Source organism: Lepidochelys kempii, chromosome 6 (genome assembly GCF_965140285.1).
Source record: "Lepidochelys kempii isolate rLepKem1 chromosome 6, rLepKem1.hap1, whole genome shotgun sequence".
In the NCBI taxonomy this organism is placed as follows: Eukaryota; Metazoa; Chordata; order Testudines; family Cheloniidae; genus Lepidochelys; species Lepidochelys kempii.
Genome location: NC_136385.1, coordinates 62,481,560 through 62,501,634, shown reverse-complemented (window position 1 = coordinate 62,501,634; position 20,075 = coordinate 62,481,560). Strand labels below are relative to the sequence as shown.

General features: G+C 42.1%; 1 protein-coding gene across 5 annotated transcripts in view; it reads right to left on the bottom strand.

Annotated features, from left to right (window-relative positions):
• The window catches only part of FUT8 (fucosyltransferase 8), a 291,145-nt gene that overhangs the window by 270,112 nt on the left and 958 nt on the right, over window positions 1-20,075 (bottom strand). The window lies entirely within an intron of this gene.

Sequence of the window (20,075 nt, the reverse complement as noted above, 5' to 3'; positions counted from 1 at the left end):
AAAACCTGAGTGTCTCTGGATTAAGTTTAGAAGTGTGTGCAACAAGAGTGATGTAGTGGTGGGAGTCTGCTATAGACCACCGGACCAGGGGGATGAGGTGGATGAGGCTTTCTTCCGGCAGCTCACGGAAGCTACTAGATCGCATGCCCTGATTCTCATGGGTGACTTTAATTTTCCTGATATCTGCTGGGAGAGCAATACAGCGGTGCATAGACAATCCAGGAAGTTTTTGGAAAGTGTAGAGGACAATTTCCTGGTGCAAGTGCTAGAGGAGCCAACTATGGGGGGCGCTTTTCTTGACCTGCTGCTCACAATCGGGTAGAATTAGTGGGGGAAGCAAAAGTGGATGGGAATCTGGGAGGCAGTGACCATGAGTTGGTTGAGTTCAGGATCCTGACGCAGGGAAGAAAGGTAAGCAGCAGGATATGGACCCTGGACTTCAGGAAAGCAGACTTCGACTCCCTCAGGGAACGGATGGCCAGGATCCCCTGGGGGACTAACTTGAAGGGGAAAGGAGTCCAGGAGAGCTGGCTGTATTTCAAGGAATCCCTGTTGAGGTTACAGGGACAAACCATCCCGATGAGTCGAAAGAATAGTAAATATGGCAGGCGACCAGTTTGGCTTAATGGTGAAATCCTAGCGGATCTTAAACATAAAAAAGAAGCTTACAAGAAGTGGAAGGTTGGACATATGACCAGGGAAGAGTATAAAAATATTGCTCGGGCATGCAGGAATGTTATCAGGAGGGCCAAATCGCACCTGGAGCTGCAGCTAGCCAGAGATGTCAAGAGTAACAAGAAGGGTTTCTTCAGGTATGTTGGCAACAAGAAGAAAGCCAAAGAATGTGTGGGCCCCTTACTGAATGAGGGAGGCAACCTAGTGACAGAGGATGTGGAAAAAGCTAATGTACTCAATGCTTTTTTTGCCTCTGTTTTCACTAACAAGGTCAGCTCCCAGACTGCTGCGCTGGGCATCACAAAATGCAGAAGAGATGGCCAGCCCTCTGTGGAGATAGAGGTGGTTAGGGACTATTTAAAAAAGCTGGACGTGCACAAGTCCATGGGGCCGGACGAGTTGCATCCGAGAGTGCTGAAGGAATTGGCGGCTGTGATTGCAGAGCCACTGGCCATTATCTTTGAAAACTCGTGGCGAACCGGGGAAGTCCCGGACGACTGGAAAAAGGCTAATGTAGTGCCAATCTTTAAAAAAGGGAAGAAGGAAGATCCTGGGAACTACAGGCCAGTCAGCCTCACCTCAGTCCCTGGAAAAATCATGGAGCAGGTCCTCAAAGAATCAATCCTGAAGCACTTGCATGAGAGGAAAGTGATCAGGAACAGCCAGCATGGATTCACCAAGGGAAGGTCATGCCTGACTAATCTAATCGCCTTTTATGATGAGATTACTGGTTCTGTGGATGAAGGGAAAGCAGTGGATGTATTGTTTCTTGACTTTAGCAAAGCTTTTGACACGGTCTCCCATAGTATTCTTGTCAGCAAGTTAAGGAAGTATGGGCTGGATGAATGCACTATAAGGTGGGTAGAAAGCTGGCTAGATTGTCGGGCTCAACGGGTAGTGATCAATGGCTCCATGTCTAGTTGGCAGCCGGTATCAAGTGGAGTGCCCCAAGGGTCGGTCCTGGGGCCGGTTTTATTCAATATCTTCATAAATGATCTGGAGGATGGTGTGGATTGCACTCTCAGCAAATTTGCGGATGATACTAAACTGGGAGGAGTGGTAGATACGCTGGAGGGGAGGGATAGGATACAGAAGGACCTAGACCAATTGGAAGATTGGGCCAAAAGGAATCTGATGAGGTTCAATAAGGATAAGTGCAGGGTCCTGCACTTAGGACGGAAGAACCCAATGCACAGCTACAGACTAGGGACCGAATGGCTAGGCAGCAGTTCTGCGGAAAAGGACCTAGGGGTGACAGTGGACGAGAAGCTGGATATGAGTCAGCAGTGTGCCCTTGTTGCCAAGAAGGCCAATGGCATTTTGGGATGTATAAGTAGGGGCATAGCGAGCAGATCGAGGGACGTGATCGTCCCCCTCTATTCGACATTGGTGAGGCCTCATCTGGAGTACTGTGTCCAGTTTTGGGCCCCACACTTCAAGAAGGATGTGGATAAATTGGAGAGAGTCCAGCGAAGGGCAACAAAAATGATTAGGGGACTGGAACACATGAGTTATGAGGAGAGGCTGAGGGAGCTGGGATTGTTTAGCCTGCAGAAGAGAAGAATGAGGGGGGATTTGATAGCTGCTTTCAACTACCTGAAAGGGGGTTCCAAAGAGGATGGCTCTAGACTGTTCTCAATGGTAGCAGATGACAGAACGAGGAGTAATGGTCTCAAGTTGCAGTGGGGGAGGTTTAGATTGGATATTAGGAAAAACTTTTTCACTAAGAGGGTGGTGAAACACTGGAATGCGTTACCTAGGAAGGTGGTAGAATCTCCTTCCTTAGAGGTTTTTAAGGTCAGGCTTGACAAAGCCCTGGCTGGGATGATTTAACTGGGAATTGGTCCTGCTTTGAGCAGGGTTGGACTAGATGACCTTCTGGGGTCCCTTCCAACCCTGATATTCTATGATTCTATGATACTGTCCAGGATGCCTGTGTATGGCTTCATGAGTCATGGCATTAAGGTTAGGCTGGGTCCTCAAGGATAACTATAGGCATTTCAACATCCCCAACGGTTATTTTCTGGTCTGGGAAGGAAGTCCCTTGCTGCAGCTTTTCAAACAGACCAGAGTTCCTGAAGATGCGAGCGTCATGTACCTTTCCCAGGCCATCCCACATTGATGTTGGTGAAACGTCCCTTGTGATCCACCAGCGCTTGCAGCACTATTGAAAAGTACCCCTTGCGGTTTATGTACTCGCCAGCTTGGTGCTCCGGTGCCAAGATAGGGATATGGGTTCCGTCTATGGCCCCACCACAGTTAGGGAATCCCATTGCAGCAAAGCCATCCACTATGACCTGCACATTTCCCAGGGTCACTACCCTTGATATCAGCAGATCTTTGATTGCATTGGCTACTTGCTTCAGAGTAGCCACCACAGTAGATTTGCCCACTCCAAATTGATTCCCGACTGACCGGTAGCTGTCTGGTGTTGCAAGCTTCCACAGGGCTATTGCCACTTGCTTCTCAGCTGTGAGGGCTGCTCTCATCTTAGTATTCTTGCGCCACAGGGCAGGGAAAAGCAAGTCACAAGTTCCATGAAAATGCCCTTATGCACGTGAAAGTTTCGCAGCCACTGGGAATCGTCCCAGACCTGCAACATTTTGCAGTCCCACCAGTTTGTGCTTGTTTCCCGAGCCCAGAATCGGTGTTCCACCACATGAACCTGCCCCATTAGCACCATGATGCCCACATTGCCAGGGCCCGTGCTTTGAGAGAAGTCTGTGTCTATGTCCTCATCACTCTCGTCACCGCACTGACGTCGCCTCCTCGCCCGGTATCGCTTTGCCAGGTTCTGGTGCTGCATATACTGCTAGATAATGCGTGTGGTGTTTAATGCGCTCCTAATTGCCAAAGTGATCTGAGCGGGCTCCATGCTTGCCGTGGTATGGCATCTGCACAGAAAAAAGGCGTGGAACAATTGTCTGCCACTGCCCTGACAGAGGGAGGGGCGACTGACGATATGGCTTACAAGGAAGTAAAATCAACAAAGGGAGTGGCTTTGTGAGAAACTGAATGGCCCCCTCAAGAATACAACTCAAAACCACAAGGATAGAACTCAAAACTGGGTTTAACAGGCCATTGATTTCACAGAGGGAGGGAGGAGAAAATGAATACAAAACAAATCTGGTCTATTTCTTGTTTTGAGCCACTTCATCTATCTTTATACATCTTGCTGGCAGCAGACTGTGCAGTATGACCGCTAGCCATCGTCATCTCCTAGGTGCTCAGCAGAAGACAGTGCAGCATGACTGCCAGCCATCATCTTGTGCTGGCTGCTGATTAAAAGATAGTGCACTGCCGGTAGGACTCAATCGCCATGAGACGAAACTTAAAAGGGAAATAACCTGGCTGAATCACTCCCATGTTTGCCCAGGCGCCCCTGACCTCATTGAGGTTGGTTAAAAGAGCACCCAGGACTACGTCGACGATGGCTACCAGTCATACTGCACTGTCTGCTGCCAAAAGGCGATAAACTGCTGCTGTGTAGCAATGCAGTACCACGTCTGCCAGCACCCAGGAGACATACGGTGACGGTTAGCTAAGTGGGCTCCATGCTTGCCATGGTATGGTGTCTGCACAGGTAACTCAAGAAAAAAGGAGCAAAACAATTGTCTGCCCTTACTTTCATGGAAGGAGGGAGGGAAGGGGGGCCTGACGATATGTACCCAGAACCACCCACGACAATGTTTTAGCCCCATCAGGCACTGGGATTTCTACCCAGAATTCAAATGGGCAGCGGAGACTGCGGGAACTGTGGGATAGCCACCCACAGTGCAACGCTCCGGAAGTTGACGGTTGCCTCGGTACTGTGGACACACTCCACCAACTCCATGCACTTAGAGCATTTGTGGGGGGGGCACACAATCGACTGTATAAAAACGCTTTCTACAAAACCGACTTCTATAAATTCGATCTAATTTCATAGTGTAGACATACCCAAAAATTTGAGTCACTGTCACTTTAATAAAAGGACTAAATAAGTGCTGAGATTAAGGAGAATCCACTATTAGGTGGCCCTTTGAGCATATGAAGGTTTTTCCTGAAACAGTTATGCTTGCTCACTTATCCTTCACCTTGACTACCTATTAGGCAATCTCTGCTTACTCGCTTTTTCCTCTGATGCTTTTTTTTTTTTAAACTATTTAATTAAGAAAGTATTAACAGGTTTATTAATCCTTGCCATGTAAAAATCAGAAACAAAACAATCATTACAACAATAAGCTTTTGTTTAAGGAGACATACAGGAATCTATTGTATGTCTACACTACAATTAAACACCAGCAGCTGGCCCATGTCAGCTGACTCAGGCGATACTGCTGTTTAACTGCAGTTGTCGGGCATTCAAGCTTGGACTGGAGCCCAGGTTCTGGGACAAAATCCAGCCTAAGCATCTACATAGCAGTTTTACAGCCCTGCAGCCCCAGCCCAAGTCAGCTGACCCAGGCCAGTCACAAGTGTTTAACTGCTGTGTAGATGTACCATAGTCACCAGATTTATTTAAACACAGTGTTACCATATTACAGAGTGAGCATCATTACAAACACCTATGACGTGATGTTTCTAGTGATTCTATTGAGTGAAATCTCTGATTACACATTTCACAGACGGGGCATGTCTACCAAATGTTAATATTGAAAATAACTGGACGTGGTGCTGGGGTTTTTTTTGTTTTTTTTTTTAAGGTAAATGTATTATGGGTATCAAATAAAAGGTAACAAAATATCTAAATATTTGTTTGTCTTCTGTCTGTTTTGCTGTGTATATAATCTGATGCTTCTTTTATGTGTGGCTCTTAACAAATTAGTCATTTCTGTCCTACTTAATGGTGAAAGACTAATACCTTTTTTAAAGTTGTACACTGATTAAAATCAGTGTGTAACTATCAGGACATTAGAATGAAAGACAACATATAAAAAAAGATGTAAATGGGCTCGTCCAAATTGATGTAATGTTGATTAAAGGAGCCAGACTGAAAGCCCTGGAGACTGCCATCCTGTGTTTAGCCCCAAAATGGATACATATTGGCAGTTACTTTGCCTGTTTCTCCACACTGTCCCTTCAACATGCCTCAATCTGACCTTGACAACCACCTTCCTATTAAGAGCTAGTTTAGCCTCCATGGAGTGAAAGGCTCCGTTACTAAAATGATTCCATCTTCCTTAATCAAGGTAGATTTATTCAGCCATTCATCAGTACAGTTATACCACTAATATTTTCAAGGATGGAACTCTACTCCTAAATCTGTCCCCAGATTCCCACTTAGGCTGTGTAGGGTTATAAATTAGAGAAGAATTTTAACTGTTCAATTAGAGCTTAAATTTAAGAGCTTCATTTCAGATGAACTAGGAAAATGTTGTGATCAGAATTTTGAGGGACATTTCAAGAAACATTCTGAACCTCTAGCAAGCTCTTATACTGTAAAGAAAAATGTATTACATTTGGAATTCTCTCCATTATTATTACTTCTAACCGTAAATGTTCATCTGGGACTTCTAAAAAAAGAGTGGGTTATTTTAAATGACCACTATCAACTTGGAACTCCCATGACAATAAATGTACAGATCATGACCCCAATACTACAATTGGATCCACATAGATAGATTTCTAGGCCCATACAGAGCCCTAATGAAGTCAAGAGTTTTGAGCCTAACTAGAATATTTGAGTATAGACTCAAATTATAAGGCCAGAAGGGACCATTGTGATCATCTAGTCTGACCTCTTGCAGAACATAGGCCACAGGACTAGCCTAAATTAATTCCTGTTTGAATTAGAGCATTTTTTTAAAAAAAATCCTATCTTGGTTTTTATATTGCCAGTGATGGAGAATCTACATATGTTGTTCCAATGGATAATTACCCCAAATGTTAAAAACCTGAACCTTAATTTTGGTCTGAATTTGTCTAGCTTCAACCTCCAGTCACTGGATCTTGTTATACCTTTGTCTACTAGACTGAAGAGCCTATTATCAGACTGCTGTTCCCATATAGATACTCATAGACAATGATGAAGTCACCCCTTAGCTTTCTCTTTAATAACTAAATAGACTGAGCTCTTTGATTCTATCAGTATAAAGAATGTTTTCCTATCCTTTCCTTATTGTCATAGCTCCTCTCTAATTTATTAACAACCTTCTTGAATTATAGACACCAGTCTCGGATAATATTCCAGGAATGGTCGCACCAGCGTCAAATATAAAGGTAACATAACCTCTCTACTCCTACTCAATATTCCTCTTTTTATACATCCAAGGATCTACTAGCCTTTTGTCCAAAGCACCATACTGGGAGCTTATGTTCAGCTGATTGTTTACCATGACGCCCCCAAGTTTCTCTAAATCACTACTTCCCAGGACGGTATCTTCTATCCTATAAGTATGCCCTGCATTTTTGTTCCTAGATGCATGACACTACATTTGGTTGCACTGCAATGCTTATTGTTTGCGTCCATCTAGTTTACCAAGCAGCCGATGTATCAGTTGCTATTGCAATACAAATGAACCATGGTAATTATTTTACTCCTACCAAGGGATAAAGGAAAAAATTAAATAACAGAAGAAAACAGCAAAGAAGTTTTACATCCATCTTTATTGGTAAGGGTGTTGAACAGATAACTACCAGAGTATGCTGGCTTCATTAAGAACAGGCACCACCCATCAGCCTTTTATTGGGGATTTAGGCCTTTACAGGAGAGGAATTCTGAGAGATGTTTTCCCAAGAGGGACTGATGGGAGAAGTAGGCCCAGATAGGTCATATGAACCATGTGACTGTGCCAGAATTATATAAAGTGTTGTTCTTGGCTCAGAAGAACAGAGACCAGGATTGAATCAAGATGTTGGGTGAGATTTTTCTGCAGAAGCCAGGAGGGGCTCAGAGACACCAACAGAGAGCAGGTGGTGGTACTGAAAGACCAGGGGAGATGGAATCTGGAGAGCAGCTCACTGCCAAGAGAGCTTAGGAAACTCTGACCTCAATAATAGGGTTGTTGAAAAGACCTATGACAACAGACTGTGAAAGGATGCAAGCGGCTATGATGGAAGAAGGAAAGGCTGAGACAATATAGTACTGGGGTGGGATGGAGGCTCAGTTGATGTTGTAAATCCTTGTTTAGGAGAGTTGGGCTTCTGCTTCCAGAGAAGACAGGAAGAACGCCACCTTCAAACCCCTGCATCAACAGGGTAAAGAACTACTGGAGCCTAGGGAGAAAAAAGAAGGCATCTGTAGCCCAGGGAAGATGAAGACATTATTTAGCCCAAGAAAGGCAATCCTGCATCAGCAAGGGTAAAGAACTGAGTCTAGAGAATACTTCTTTATTTGGGACTTTTTACACTTGGAAGGGGTGTCTTTTTCTTTGGCTGGAAGGCAAGAGCAATGAAGACTGCAGAACCAAAGAGGAAAACCCAGGTTCCAAGACAGGGATGCTGAGGTAATAACACCAGAGATCTAAGAACCCGTTGCGTTACTCCCACGGTTCTCTTGAAATAAAGATGAGCTACTGTCAGGAATTTACGTGTTTTTTAAAATAAAAGGAGGATGGTGGTACAGGCTGATAAACTAAAGAACAACAAATAACCAGAACCAGACAGTATTCCTTCAGAATTTTTGAAGGTATTTGAGAGTAAAGTATTTGATGACAACCACTGATTGGCGGCATTCCTTCAATAAAACCTGCTACTATACAGGAGGGCTGGAAGAAGATAGCAGGCAAATGTTTTACCTAATTTTTTTTTTTTAAGTGCTAGCGATAATCCTAGAAATTACAGATCAGTAAAACTGTATGTCAGGACCAGGTAAATTGTCTGAAACAATAATTAAAAACAGATTTTAAAACACATTACTCATAATGTGTAAGGGACAAGCAAACACTACTTTGGCAAAGGAAAATTATGCTTCTCTACTTTATCAGAATTCTTTGAACATATCAAGTGGATGAACAGTGATGTGAAAACTTTCAGATAGCAATAATGTAGGTTAGTTAGGATTAAAGACAACTATTAGGAACCTTCACCTGAAATACTGTAAGTCCCAATTGCCCTAATTATTGGGGAGAATTGGAAGTTGTTTCACTATGGGCAGTTATGTAATAACCTGCCCACTGTATGGTTCCTGCCACATTCCTCTGCAACAGCTCGTATTGGCTACTATTATACAGTTTACCTGACTAGAGTACTAGTCTAATTTACCATGTATAGGGCCCTACCAAATTCATGGTCCATTTTGGTCAATTTCAGTTACAGGATTTTTAAAATCGAAATTTAATGATTTCAACTATTTAAAACTGAAATTTCAGGTGTTGTAATTGTAGGGGTCCTGACCCAAAAAGGAGTTGTGGAGCGGGGGGGAGGGGGGTTGCAGTACTGCCACTCTTATTTCTGCGCTGTTGCTGGCAGGGCACTACCTTCAGAGCTGGGCAGCTGGCCCAACAGCCACCGCTGTCTAGCCAGACAGATCTGAAGGCAGAGCAGAAGTAAGGGTGGCAATACCATAACCACCCCCACCACTTAAAATAACCTTGCAACACACTCCACCCCATCCCGCAACTCTCTTTTGGGCCAGGACCCCCCAATTTGAGAAACGCTGGTCTCCCCCCATGAAATCTGTACAGCACAAGGTAAAAGCACACAAAACATACCAGAATTTATGGGAAGGAGGGGGCAGGGACCAGATTTCATGGCCTGTGACGCATTTTTCATGGCCGTGAATTTAGTAGGGCCCTAGCTATGGGAATTCCTGTACTGTTTTCATTATTACACATTAGGCAAAAATTAAGAAAAAAAAATTTTTTAAACACTACTTAATATCACAATCATAAAAGTTTAGTTATGATCCTGAATTTCTTGGGCCCTCTCCAAGCACAGCTGAGGTTATCAGAAGCTCTGGCTACACTTAACTGCTTGTCTCAATGATTTTTCAAGTATGTTCCTTACTTATGGTGATGTCAAAACGAAAGATAGGGAAGGTGAAGAGAGACCTTCAAGGCTCTTGTCAATTTTAATACTTCAACACATTTTTGCAACAAATCACTTTTTTCTTGTTCAACAAAAGCATTCTTATACTCACCAAGCATGAGGAGGAAAGTTATCATAAGTTAATGTGCCAATTTAATTAATTGCTTTTTTGGATAGGTGTTTTTATGTGGAGGCAAAAGCACACGTGTACATACTATCTGCTTTTCTGAAGGGTCACAGCTCAGCAGTGGTACAACGAATTTCTAGTCTTTTGTATACAGAGTTGGACCATTTTCCCCCCCCCACAGTAGACGCATGTTTATTCTATTACGAAGTATTAAGACTTACGTCCCCAATCACTCTATTTTCTAGAGAACAGTTGTTAATTATGGAGGTTAAAAAGGTAACCTTTGCATGCTCACCTCCTACATGCAACTCATGCTATTGATTTGTATTCAGACACAGAAGCAAGTTTTATGAACAAATGTGTATATATACAAAATAATAACAGGTTTCAAAAAGTCTTCAGATCTGAAAGAGTTTAAGGACAGCCACTATTTTCAACATAAAAACATTGATTTATTACTATATAAATTCTACTAAATTATAGAAAAGTTTAACCCACGTAACTCAAAAGGCTAATGAAAGATATCGGGAAGTAGCTGGAACAGCACTAACCTGTATTATATAGTACTTTTAGAATACATAATATATTAAAAAAGGTTAGCAGAAATATCCTGGGTAGAAAAATTATGTAACTAACCAAACTAACCAGAACCATCTGCCATAAGATATGCACAATACTATTCCACAATCTTTTACAAAATTGTTAATTCTACAAAGTAAAAATTGTCAGAGTAACTCGTCACTATTAAATCTCTCCAAATATTCTACTTTTAAAAGAAATTAGGGCTGTCAAGCAATTTAAAAAATTAATCATGATTAATCACACTGTTAAACAATAAAAGAATACCATTTATTTAAATATTTGTGGATGTTTTGTACATTTTCAAATATATTGCTTTCAATTACAACACAGAATACAAAGTTTACAGTGGTCACTTTATATTTATATTACAAATAGTTGCATTGTAAAAAAAACAAGAGAAATAGTATTTTTCAACTCACCTAATACAAGTACAAGTACTGTACTGAGCCACCATTCTAGAGGACATGTGTCCAAGCTGATGACAAATACTGCTCAATAACGATCCAAAGCAGTGTGGACCAACGCAGTTCATTGTCATCATCTGAAACAGACGCCACCAGCAGAAGGTTGATTTTCTTTTTTTTGGTGGTTCGGGTTCTGTAGTTTCCGCATTGGAGTGTTGCTCTTTTAAGACTTCTGAAAGCATGTTCCACACCTCATCCCTCTCAGATTTTTGGAAGGTCTTCAGATTCTTAAACCTTAGGTCAAGTGCTATCTTTAGAAATCTCACATTGGTACCTTCTTGGCATTTTATTAAATCTGCAGTGAAAGTGTTCTTAAAATAAACAACATGTGCTGGGTCATTGTCCAAGACTGCTATAACATGAAATATATGGCAGATTGCGGGTAAAACAGAGCAAGAGACATACAATTCTCCCCCAAGGAGTTCAGTCACAAATTTAATTAACACTTTTCTTTTTTTTAAACCAGCATCATCCACATGGAAGCATGTCCTCTGGAATGGTGGCTGAAGCATGAAGGGGCATACAAATGTTTAGCATATCTGGTACGTAAATACCATGGCTACACAAGTGCCATGCGAACGCCTGTTCTCACTTTCAGATGATATTGTAATTGAGAAGTGGGCAGCATTATCTCCTGAAAATGTAAACAAACTTGTTTGTCTTAAGAGATTGACTGAACAAGAAGTAGGACTGAGTGGACTTGTAGGCTCTAAAGTTTTATATTGTTTTGTTTTTGAGTGCAGTTATGTAACAAAAAAACCTACATTTGTAAGTTGCACTTTCACAATAAAGAGATTACATTACAGTCCTTGTACGAGGTGAATTTCAAAATAATATTTCTTTTATGATTTTTACAGTGCAAATATTTGTAATAAAAAATAATATGAAGTGAGCACTGTACACTTCATATTGTGTGTTGTAATTTAAATCAATATATTTGAAAATGTAGAAAAATATGCAAAATTTAATAAATTTCAACTGGTATTCTGTTTAACAGTGCAGTTAAAACTGCAATTAATTTTAATTGTGATTAATTTTTTTGAGTTAATCGCATGAGTTAACTGCAATTAATGAACAGCCCTAAAAGCAACTATAACTACTTTCACCTTAGCACTATAAGGTTACCAAGCAGACATACAATGAAAGAATGCCTTAGAACTGCAAGTCCGATTTTGTGGAAGCATACCAACCTTTTTTCTCAATGTGCATCATAGGGTAATTAGCGTCAATGCAGGCCTCAAATTCTAGACTTGCAGAATTGTTCTGTATAGCTCTGTAATCAGTCGTGAAGTGTTCCATTTTATTCTGAACACTATATATTGTGACAAAATGGCCGATGTTAGTATGGTGGGTCCTGCGCTTTTGTTGGTGGGGGGCTAAAATGCCACCCCTTGCCCCTGCTCTTGGGGCACCAAGGGCCCCACTAGTGGCCTTGGAAAGTGGTAGAGAAGGGAAATGGGGGAGGGGTCTGGTTTGTTCCTCACTCTGAGCCCCAGCCCCTCAGTCCCTGCAGGTTCATTATCCTCTTCCCCCTTGGGTAGAGTTAACCTCAGTCTTTGATGCTGGGGGAGGGAGTCTCCCTTCCTTCGATCCTCTGGTTTTACAAGTCTCAGAAACACACCTCCAAACTCCAGTCCTCTCTCCTTCCTCACACACCCCTGACTGCCTGAAGCAGGGGGTTTTATTAGGTTCCTGACAGGGCCTTAATTGACTACAGGTGCTCCAATTAATCTGTAGCAACCCTCCCTAGTCTACAGGAAACCACACCTAAATTAGCCTAGGGCTTATATATCTCCCCTCTACCACTCTCCCACTGCTCCCTGGCCCTGCTGTATCACAATATGCAAACAAGTAAACTACATAGATCACATTTTCATTTCGGCTGATGTTAGAAGGAACTAGGTAAAACAGCTACCTGTAGATCCCCTAGAAATTTACTATGCTTTGTTGCAGAAACCACCACTTACAAAGAGACCTTGTTTCAGAGTAGCAGCCGTGTTAGTCTGTATTCGCAAAAAGAAAAGGAGTACTTGTGGCACCTTAGAGACTAACAAATGTATTTGAGCATAAGCTTTCGTGAGCTACAGCTCTCTTCATTGGATGCATTCAGACCTTGGGATCCCTACTTGCCAACCACTGGAGATGTTGAGCTCTCCAGTGAAGTATCAGTTGAATATCTCTGCTGATGGCAGCTTGCATCACAATTAAAACACCTCCTGACAATCATTTAACAATAGCACTTTGCCTCAGGCATAGTTATGATTTAAAGACTTGAGGTGAGATATTTAACAAACATGTTGGGGTCAGACTAACAGCATGGGAATATCCTCTTCTCCCTCCCCCACAGCTCTCTATTTTATGTTCCCTTTAAGATTATTAGTGTGGGTTAAAAAGATTTCAAACAATGGGACAAGTTTAACACAAAAGTTTTAGATTGGGAAGTTTTAAACTCAGAATTGACCACCAATTCTCAACAGTATTACATCATCAGAAAAAAGTTCCCACTGGAAATTCATAGAAAATCATAGAAATATCAGGATTGGAAGGGACCTCAGGAGGTCATCTAGTCCAACCCCCTGCTCAAAGCAGGACCAATCCCCAATTTATGTCACAAATCCCTAAATGGCCCCCTCAAGGATTGAACTCACAACCCTGGGTTTAGCAGGCCAATGCTCAAACCACTGAGGTATCCCTCCCCCCTTTAATTTTTAAAATTAAAATGTTACAAGTTCAAGCGCGGGCGGCTGAGGGGGTGGGGAAGAGCCTGAGCCCCAGTGAGAGAGGAGGAGGGGTCCAGCACATACTGTTGCAGCGGCCAACAGCTCCAGGGGGGCCTACCCACTGCCCGTGCCAGCTGAGAGATCCAGGGGCCCCTCCCCCACATACTGGTTGAGAGTTCTGGGTCCCCCATACCTGCTGAGAACTCCGGCCCTGCCACCCTGGAGCTGAAGCTGAAAATGTCACAGAGGTCTCTGAAAGTCACAGAATCTGTGAATTCCGTGACATAATCTTATCCTTAATTATAGGCAAGGCTGGAAGCACCACCTATTATTAAGGTTAGCAGACACTCCTTATTATAAAACAGTTTTCAGTTGAATATAACTTTGCCAAACTTCAGCCATTCAGGCTGAAGTTTTCCATTCCAAGTGTACACCCAAGGCTGAACTGTTTTGGAAAAAATCAGCAAACACAGTTCAGATGTTTTCAAGAACAAGGCTATGGAAAAATACGTTGTTTTGCCCAGGCTGAAAAAAAAAATGGCAACCGTTTCCTTGAGCAGCTCTAGCACCCCAATGCATTGGATCAGGGACTTGAAATTTGTCAGAGGAGTGGTGGCCTATGTATAAGGGATGTGATTTTTGCCATTCCTGTGAAAATCTGCCCGAATTTGGCTTTTGGAAAATAAATAAATAAATCAGTTTGCACAATAGAGACTATATAATTTTAGCAGATAAATTGCTTGAATTCATCTCCACTGAGCTTGCTGCAGCCCTGGACTGCAGGGGACTGAGTAGGACTTCCCCTGCAATTTCAGCTCTGGGAGGCTGCGGGCTGTGCTGGGTCCTGGTGCAGGCACCTGAAATGAAAGCGGAGAGCCATCTCTCTCCTGTGTACTGCTCTCAATGAAGCGTGCAGGAGGAAGCTGTCTAATATGAACACAGAGGGGACAAGCCATAACTGCTGAGAAGGGGGGGAGAAATAGAAGTAGGAAACTAGGACTGGGGGGCAGGGTCTAGGAGCCAGAAAAGGAAATGGTGTATGGAAAAGACTGGGAGTCAGTAAGTGGGATGGGGGAGGGGAACTAAGACTCGCTGGACAAAGAGAATGGGGCTGAGAACAAGTGACATGATGAGGAGTTGTGGTGTCGGGGGAGAAGCGGGGCTGGCTGGGTGAAGAGATTGGGACAAGGAGCTGCAGGGAGGGTACAGGACAATGAGATTGGTCAAAGAGCCTGGGAGAAAGATTGGCACTGGGATCCAAAGGGAATGGGCAACTGGCAAGCAAGATGAGGGAGAGAAACAGACTGGATCAAAGCCCAGGAGGGAGGGAACTGGAACTAGCTAGGCAAGGAGATTGGGTTTGGAGGGGGACACTGGGACTGGGTGTCTGAAGAGGCGAGACTAGAACTCTCTGGTCAAGGAGACAGGCTGGTATGAAAACCTGAGGAGCAGAGACTGGGACTGGTTAGGTGAGGAGAATAGGATTGGGAGGAATAGCCAAAGTGGGGAAGAGACAGGAAGGAGAGAACGTAAGGGATAGCTCAGAAGGGGTCACAGTTTGGACGGGGGAAATAAACAGAAAACTCTATGCTCACTAGAACAGTGGTTCTCAAACTAGGGCCGCCGCTTGTTCGGGGAAAGTCCTTGGCAGGCCAGGCCGGTTTGTTTACCTGCCGCATCCGCAGGTTTGGCCGATCACTGCTCCCACTGGCCGCGGTTCACTGCTCCAGGCCAATGTGGGCTGCGGGAAGCGGCACGGGCTGAGGGATGTGCTGGCCGCCCTTCCTGCAGCCCCCATTGGCCTGGAGCGGTGAACTACGGCCAGCGGGAGCCGCGATCGGCCTAACCTGTGGACGCGGCAGGTAAACAAACTGGTCCGGCCCGCCAGGGGCTTTCCCTGAACAAGCAGCGGCCCTATTTTGAGAACCACTGCACTAGAACACACTCCTCTCCATAACTTGGAATGGGACCCAAGGTTCTTGCATCTCACCATTCCTCTGCTGTCAGCAAACAACTGTTAAACCTACTGGCATGTCTCATCCCCCTCTGGCACTAGTCCAAATAGATGATGACAGCCTAATACTGCTGTCGTTTATTCCATTAGCACAAGTGGCAGAGGTCTGTGTGGTTGATCTAAACGTTCCAACCCTGCTGATGACTCATGTTGGTGTCTATATGCCACCAGATGATGAAATTCTTGTTTTTTCAATTTGTTTCTTTAAAAAACTAGGAAATTAGATAATACAAACATTTTTAAGGTTACAAGATCAAGTTAGGAAACACCAGAAAATTAATGTGCCTGTGAAACTTTAATTCAACTCCCTTGTGCATATGCATTGTGAAACAGTTTAACTACATGATCACACACCATTTTATCCACAGAACCCTATCCCATTCAGTGCATAGGACGAATGGTGCTTGCTTAACTATTTGATATTTTGTTTTTTCCATACTGTTCTATGTGTGGCTCCATACCTTCTTTATCGCATACTATTCAAACCCAGCTCTAAAAACAAATTTATCAGATTCCTCATGGGCTTTTCTATGATGCTCATCATTACAGTATCTGAGTGCTTCATGAACATTAATGAATTTATTTTCACAATACCCCTTTGAAGTGAGGGGCTATTATTATCTCCTTTTTACAGATGAGGAACTGAGGCACAAAGAGATTAAGCTCAAAAGTATCCACTAAATTTGGGTGCGCAATCTGATTTTTTAAGATTTAGCACAATATATGTTCGAAGCACAGTTTCCATTGACTTTAACTGCAGCTGTGACTGGTCAGCACTTCTGCAAATCAGATCCCAGGATCTCAAGTCAGGCACCCAGAAAATGAGAGAAACACAATTAGTAACCACATGTAAAAAGTCTGGTTTAAGTGAGTTGCTTAGCATTACACAGAAACTCTGTAGAAAGGAAGGGATAGAATCCAATTCTCCAGGTCAGCATTCATCTGCTTTAACCATGAGACCCCATTTTTTCCTCTTCTTACAAACCCTTGCCTCATTTGTTACACATGTTCCAAATTGTGCAACAAATGAAGATGGGATCCTACAAGACAAGAGCTTACTTTCCTACTCAACCTTGATTTATCCCCAGAGCAGATTTATCCTGTGCACTGAATGAGGCTGGGGTCCTGTGGAAAAATAGTACGTGGTCATGTAACTAAAGATTGTATCATAGTGTATATGCACAAGAGGTCTGAATTAAGGCTGTACAGCCAATCTTAACTCTGGCATTTTGTAACCTGTGAGTGCTTGACTTTATAACCTTCATAATGTTCTGTTAGTAGAGGAGTTTGTATGTATGTATGTATGTGTATGTAATGCATATAGAACACGAGTACTTGTGGCACCTTAGAGACTAACAAATTTATTACAGCATAAGCTTTCATGGGCTACAGTCCACTTCATCAGATGCATAGAATGGAACATATAATAAGAAGATTATATATATATATATATACATATATATACACACACACACACAGAGAAGTTGGAAGTTGCCATACAAACTGTGAGAGGCTAATTAGTTAAGATGACCTATTATCAGCAAGAGAAAAAAACTTTTGTCATGATAATCAAGATGGCCCATTTAGACAGTTGACAAGAAGATGTGAGGATACTTAACTAAGGGAAATAGATTCAATATGTGTAATGACCCAGCCACTCCCAGTCTCTGTTCAAACCCAAGTTAATGGTATCTAGTTTGCATATTAATTTAAGCTCAGCAGTTTCTCGTTGGAGTCTGTTTTTTAAGCTTTTCTGTTGCAAAATTGCCACCCTTAAATCTTCTACTGAGTGGCCAGAGAGGCTGAAGTGTTCTCCTACCAGTTTTTATGTTATGTTATGATTCCTGATGTCAGATTTGTGTCCATTTATTCTTTTGCGTCGAGACTGTCCGGTTTGGCTACATATAATGCAGATGTATCACTTTTTTTATATGATGTATAGTATACATTAGTACAGATACATTATAAACATTCAGATATAATATGCATTATCTATATTTCTTTATTGTATTATTGGTCCATCCTGTGATCAAACTGGAAAGAGATCTGCAGTTTTTTGAATGGTCTACCATAAATCTACATTTCTTTTCTTTATGGTATTGGTATATCCCATGGTCAAACTGGAAATAGATCTGCAGGCTTTTGAACGATTCTAGCATAAATGAAGTTATATTTTGCTTTGACACTAGCTCCCCCTCCAGACCAGTCTAACAATATTGTAATTACTTTTTATTTTAAACTGACTATACAAAAGATTTAAATACTCAAATTCAACTATTTCTTTCAGAATATATCACTGAATCCCTGAAATTATGCTGAAAAGACTGATCACAAAATGAATAGCCAAAATCCACAAACAAGACTGTGAAATTCATTCAATCTAAAATACAACGGGTAAGCAGGGCACTCATGTATACAGCTACAATAGGTCTGAACAGATTAAAACTTTTCTTAATCAGATGGGTATTTCAGGAACTGTCTAATACATTTATCATCTTCAACACAATTCCATTATACGCTCAAACTAATCTCTTTGTTTGCACCTTAATAAAGTAATCATAAACAATTAAAATTAGATTACAGAAACTAGTAAAACTCTATGGATCTTAGTATCCTTGCTGATTTTATTAATCCATTTGTTCTTGAGAAAGTATAAAGATGTTTTACACCTGTTCTTGTAGTCACAGAGTTTCCTTTCAGTTGCTTAGCTAATTTACTCAGACAAGATTCTAAACAAAATCAAGCAACAAGAGAAAAAGCAGTTACAACTTTAAGACCGCCTACATTCTTCAGCTGTCAGATACACATCTCCAGTTGTCTACGTCTGAGATACTGAACTTGTGCAATTCAGCATTCCAGTGTCTGCTTCTTACTTTATCCTCTTTATTGAACAGCTTGCTCAGAAATATGAATAACTAATTACACTTTATACATGGAAAAACTGGCTGGTTTGTTGTGTGTATGGGGGGGGGGGAAACTTAGCAAAACACTGCTTCGCTGCACAATGCAGAATGATTTCATCTTGAAATTATTTTAGGCAAGTACTCATACAATTTTGGCAGTGTACAAGCTTGTACAGCTGCAGCATCCAAGCAAATACAGATTATTAAAAATAAAAGTCTGTCATTCAAATTGTAGTCACCAATATAAATATTGTTGATTGTGAACTTTCATACATGTAAAAAGATTACTGTAAAATCTGTTTTTAGTGACCACACAGGGAACCAGCAAATATCAACTGCCTTTATAGTTGCCATACAGTTTACAACTTTGAGTTTTTTGTTACTTAAGATAAGGATGATTTTCAAAAAATTGACCTCATAATATTGTGAAACCCAAGAACTACCTCACTTCTAAATGGCCATTTTGAAGTATCCCCATGACCGTTAGACAATGCCTAGAAATTGATAGAAAATGATTAAAAATGCTACTGTAACACGCCAACTAAACATGATTGTAAATTCTAATATAAGCAGAACACAAGTATGTTCCCAGACATAATGTATTATTATATAGTATCTGTATTGGAGTAGCACCAAGAGGGTAGCATGGGCAAACCATGGCCCCACTCGACTCAGGCTTGACAAAGCCCTGGCTGGGATGATTTAACTGGGAATTGGTCCTGCTTCGAGCAGGGGGTTGGACTAGATGACCTTCTGGGGTCCCTTCCAACCCTGATATTCTATGATTCTATGACTCTGGCTGTATGGCTTGGTCTACACATGAGAGTTATATGGGCATAGTCAGTTGGGGGTGTAAAAAAAAAACATATCCCTGATATAGTTATGCCAATATAATTCCCACTGTAGGCGTACTATATTAACAGAAGAGTGCTTGACATAGCTCACGTTGTTTAGGGTGGTGGTGTTCCTAGGAGGACAGAAAAATCCCTCTGTCAGCGTAAATTGTGTCAACACTATAAGGCTGTACTGACATAGCCATGTCAGTATAATCTCCATAGTGCAGACAAACCCAAAAACAGTCTCTGTCTCAAAGAGTTTACAGTCTAAGGCCCAATCCTACAACATATAGCATATGTCTGGACCTCTGCACTCAAGTGCTATATGTTATCTAAATAATGAGACAACAAGGTGATATAAACAAACAAACAGTTGCTGAGAGCACAAGGCAACAAGTAAGATGACTGATGTAATAAATTGTAGGTAATATGACTACCCTTGTCCCCTTTCCCCTAACCTCTGTTTACTGGTCTGTCCTTACTTACATTATGTTTTTGTTTTTTTTTAAAACAAGGCCCATCCTTTCTGAGTGTTTGGAAAGCAACTAGCACACAAGCGGGTGCTGCCATAAACAATCAACTGGCCACAGCATCCCTAGAATTAAACATGCCTAGGAACAAGCACCAGTGCCTTATCTACACTACAATTCAAAGTCCTGTAAATTAATACGAGGTGGAAGATGGTTAAAGATCCTCGTGTGGGCAAGCGCCCGGCAGTAACCGACTTCGGAGCGGATTCGTGGGGCAGTCACTCCTCTGGGCTCCCCGGGGCCCTTCACGTTAAGGGGGCTCACCGGAGATCCAC